The sequence below is a fragment of the Petromyzon marinus genome, chromosome 4, assembly GCF_048934315.1.
Source record: "Petromyzon marinus isolate PM22_M1 ecotype Great Lakes invasive population chromosome 4, UKy_Petmar_22M1.pri1.0, whole genome shotgun sequence".
NCBI lineage: Eukaryota > Metazoa > Chordata > Hyperoartia > Petromyzontiformes > Petromyzontidae > Petromyzon > Petromyzon marinus.
In genome coordinates this window covers 21,521,704-21,526,859 of record NC_133670.1, presented here as the reverse complement: position 1 = coordinate 21,526,859, position 5,156 = coordinate 21,521,704, and positions in this window count along the sequence as shown.

The window sequence follows — 5,156 nt, the reverse complement described above, 5'->3', positions numbered from 1 at the left end:
GTGACTATGCATTACCAACACAGTATAAACACATAAAAGTACGATGAGAGACGCAACGAGGGAGCACGTGGATTAGAGAAAGTACACAGGTTGATTTTATAACACAAACGGTTAGTATCCGTGAGTGTGGGCTCGATATTCGTCCAGCAGCAACAACGGAGGGGAGAGGAGCGACGCTCACAACAACGAGCGGAGCGCCGGGCGGCTAAAGCACAGCAAGTTGGCACAGTAGGGGGCACAGGTGGTGCATCGGTCACGCATCTCAATCAGTCAATCCACGGCACCTGGTTCTGTCCCGTGACCTGCCCGCGGACGTTCGACACTTCACGTGGCCTTAAAGTGGACATAACCTGGCACAAACGCCGTGGTGACATCACCGCTACTTAGTGGCGAATGGGTTTTGTTGTTGTTGTTTATGATGATGATAATTTCCAATGGTCAAGAACAATGGACGCAGTGGCAGCCCGAGTAGTGAAACTCATCCGAGAGGACCATCCCCGCGGGGTGATGCAAATTAGCTAGCCTGTGCAGGTGCCAGGCGGCACCAACAGTGGATGGACCGTGGCTGATGATGGTAAATGATGACAACATACCTGCAGCGTGTATATTGCGCGCACACACACATAGCCACGCGCACGCGCGCGCGCACGCGTGTGTGTGTGTGAGAGTCAGTGATGAGATTGCCTTGCCACTGGCTTTGCCGTGCTGCTGGTGGTTCCCAAGGGTCCCCTGACTTCGTGACTTCTTTACCTCCCTTTCATCTCCGTAAACCGTTTTATATTCGCACAAAAGCCTCTAATCCACGCTCAGCAAGGCGCTATATGCACACACAAACGCACACACGTATAAAATATTATTACATAATCCCTCTAGGCTTATAGCTCATAGCGCAATAATGTTACAATCGCCGCGACGCTGGGTGATGCGGGTTTGTGTTTTATTGTCTTATTACTCCGCTTGTTTGCCCAGCAAAAGTGTCACTGAATCTCAATACTCTTTAATTCAGGAGGGTCCTGGCAAGTTTGCGAAGTAAGGGGGTGGCGATGTTTGGAGATTTTTTTTCCCCACCCATTGAGTAATTTGCAGGTATTTTTTCAGCATTCGGATGTTTGGGCAATATCGGTATTTTTGTTTAGTGTGTTAGGAAACAATGGAACCCAGAGGAAACCCGTAGAGAATAGGGCGAGGACATACGTATGTATGTTGAACTTCTTTCGTACCCTGCTAGTACAACCTCCTCAAGGAAAGGCGCCCGAGTCGGGAATCGAACCCAGACGCATCTTGCCGTGAGACACACGTGTTTACCGTGGAGAAGTATTGCTAAGTAGTCCTCACCACGGCCCGCAAGGCGTGGGAAATGATCTAATCGAGCAGTGTATTGGGCAGTACACGTTGTGTGCGTGCACGCGAGAGGGTGACAGGTTATTTCGTTAAATAGGCGTTTTATAAGGGTGCCGTAACACGAAACCCGACCTCCGTTCTGTCTCCACAATCCGAATCAAATGGAGTTTGGATAAAGTCCATCAGCGTATTGGCTTTCCAGGCCCAATATTATCCAGCTCGGATTTGTTTAATCAAATAACAACTGGAGTCGGTTTCTACCTTTGCGGGTCTCGTCAGCGAGCAATCGGGCCTGTTCAAAAATAAAACCACATGCTGCTGGATTAACAGATGATATTGGCAAGATCATGCCGAATGGCTCACAGGGCTATACCAAATAAATGAACTATGAAATGAACTATGTCATCTACATGGTGGGGCCAATATTAATTATGGCCCTGATTAAACGAATTAAATAAAACACCCAAAATCCATTGGGAACCACGCAGCGATATCGCGTAAACGTGTGCCCTGTGGCATTTAAAATGCAAACGGTTGTCTCTACAATAAAGCGAAGACATTGCGCACGTAGATATTGTGTGGTGTACGCTACCTTCAACCGCAAGTGATCAATACGATCGGGGCTGTTAATGTAGGGCCATTTAGGCTACGATCGGTGAGCATTTTCTCATAAGCCAAAGATATAAATTTGGGTTTGTAAACTCGTATGCAAAGCATAAATAAATATTGCACATTACGATATATACACAGTATATACTGTCTGTGTGTGTACTGAAATGTGTATTCGTGTAGATGTATTACACCGAATATGCATGCGTATTTTAGAGAGTGCAAATGTTTGGTATTGGAATAGAAGATTGTACTCTAAAAAGTGCAATGTTGAGATTAGTTTTAGAAAAAAACACAATAGCACAGAATAGGGTGCTCGATAATAATTGTGTAACAATAGGATAAGCGTAAATTATTCGTTCATTGTGTGTACAAATATTTAGATTTGATCTTGTAAATTCGTTTTAGTAGAGCGCCATGCGTTCTTACGTTTGATTGATACATCACAAGGGCTGTCTGTTCACACCGCGTGACTTATTATGCGTTGCTATTGAAACACACTTTATTCGTTCAAGCCATTGTCTTCATCTGAATGAACTGCGTTAATCAACCGTCTTGTGTCACGCACAGTACGTGGGCTATTAATAAATGTACAGCCCCCCTCCCCCTGTCAGTCCACTGCTGTATGAAGATTTCCTTCACGAATTGTTTGACTATATTTGACCGCACTGGTCAGTGCGAATTAGTGAAAGGGGGTCGGTTTAAACATCACTCGCCACTGATGTTATCCGTGGCTGGGAATCGAACCTCCAATTTGCCGGGTTGATAAGCGTGCTGCTAACCACGGTATCACACCACTCCCACCTCTATGTTAAGTTTATAAAACGTTGATATTTACTAATTGAATAATGCTCGGTGTCACTAAAGGTGAGTAATTAAAGTTAAAGAAGCGCATTCCTTATGTGTTTGGGACATGTAATAAAACCTGCAGTTTTCCCTTGAATAATGTTGTTCTATATGTTCGTGTCATTGAACCTAGCTATATAACAATGTGTATTATATGATTACAGGTGTCCATTTAACAGTGCTGCTGTGGCGTTATAAGCTTTGCGTAATGTTGATTCCTATTTGCTTCCTTTCGGAACTACCGTATTCCCCAGATTAGAAGACGCTCAGGAAAAGTAAGACGCACCGCGAACATGTGCCCAGGGTTAACCATTTCATAGAAATCTGATCTGACACACACCCTACTACTACTCCTGGTTTATAAAACATACCCCCAAAATGTGCTTTAACATACGGGGGGCAATACGTGCGTCTTACAATCCGGAGAATACGGTAATTTCAAATTCGCTTTTCACGTTATGCCCTGTGCAATAATGGACACGGAAAATGTCCATACAGGTCACGTCATGTCACGTTGCTCTGTTCCAGTATTCCCATGAAGTCCTATTACTGCAGCGTTATCAGTTGACTCTATGTGCCAAGTCCTTTCTCAAAGACGTCGGCGATTATGGCCGTGATGTCAATCAAAAACTTTGCAACGAGATACCTCCCAGTTTCATACAATTGTTTAAAATTGCTGGTGCCCTTCATTAGTTGTCTTCCCCTGTTTCTTGTGTCTTTCTCTCTCTCTAATTGTATCGGTTGACACACACACACATAACACGTGTACAGATGCAGAATGTACAAACGACAGTTCCACGTCGAATGTGCACATTCATGGGCCACACTTTGGTGGCGGGGTCTCCCAACGCCGTGGTTTCGCTGCGGGTTTTCTCGACCACACTTCAACCGCGCTGCTCGGCGCGGGAGGGTTCGTGCAGAGGCGACCCTTTAAAAAATTAGACACCTCGTTAAAGGAAGAAATAACCTCCGAAAATGTATTTTTATATATATAATAAATGACCACAATGTGGCGGCGGCGCGCGCGTGTGAATATATAAGTTTTGGGTGGAAATGACAAGTAAAATGTGCCTTACGTTTACAGTCCAGGCCGTGTAATCGCTACCCCTGCCCCCAAGGAGCCCGTGAAATCCCTCCCTGTGCACGGCGCATACACACGGAGACCCTTGCTGGGTCGTGCGCACCCGCATCGGTTCCCGTCGGGACGGGCCTCTCCGTGCGCGTGCCGTGCACTCGCGTGGAATCGCATCGCGCGAATTGGTTTTCCCTGCACGTGTGCTCCTGGTGCATCAGCCGTGCAAGGACCAAAGGCGCACGACCTCAATACAGCGGGTCCCCCAGACCGTACGCTTTGCCAATTCGTGGGTCAAGTGCGCAGCGCAGCCTATGCGCGGTGGATATGTCCCGTTTCTTGCGCTACGAGGCTGTCGTGTGTCATCGCTGCATAGAGCGTTGTTAAGATCAGGGTTTGGTTAAGGTTTTATCACTCGATATTTTCCGGAATGCCGCCCGGGCTGGCTTGGAATCAACGTAAGGCACTACCACTAGAGTACCAAGTTACGTGTATCCATAACAATATTGATAGTTAGATATTTTTTGCGTCCTCTATTTATATAATCACGTGAACAGATTCGAGGGCAAAACAAATGCGGAATTCCAAATGTATTTCCCGGCGCAGCATTCCAGACGTCTGCGGGTGAACATAAGCACTGGTTCAAGGCTTTGCCTGCTTTCTAACGGCTTCAGCGTCGCACACAACGGGAGGCGAATTACTTGGTTCGCCGATTACGGATGAACGCGTATTTGCGTTCAGCGAGAGACTTGCAGCAATGCCAGGAAAGAATAAAGGGGTTTTTTTGGGGGGGGGGGGGGTTTAGATCGCGTAAATATATGTGTCGTTAAAACCCGCCACCACCCGACACAGCCAACTAGTAAGGGTTGTCACGTAAACAGAACATGCCAGCATGCCAGAACATGCCAATATGCCACTTGCCTCGGAGTGGGAGGCCACATTCGAACTTTGTAGTTTTTTTGCATTGATTTAGCGAGGCCTGTAATGCAGACGCGGTGGAATTTGTGGCACTGTAATGCGTTCAAGCTCTTTAAGAACACCATTCGAATTGACGTGAAATCATTCACCATCGTATATATGGCAGGGCCTATTTTAGTTTCGATGTTTCAAAAAGTGTTTAAAAAAATGTTTACAATTGTATAGCGTAATACCTCGTGACTTTACCGAAAGAACCAACTTATGTTCCGTAACGATTAATGAGGACCATTTTTATATTCAAAATTTGTGTCCAATTTAATGTAATGGCATTCATAGTAGCAGAAAAAAATAAAATGCAGGTTCTTTTTAT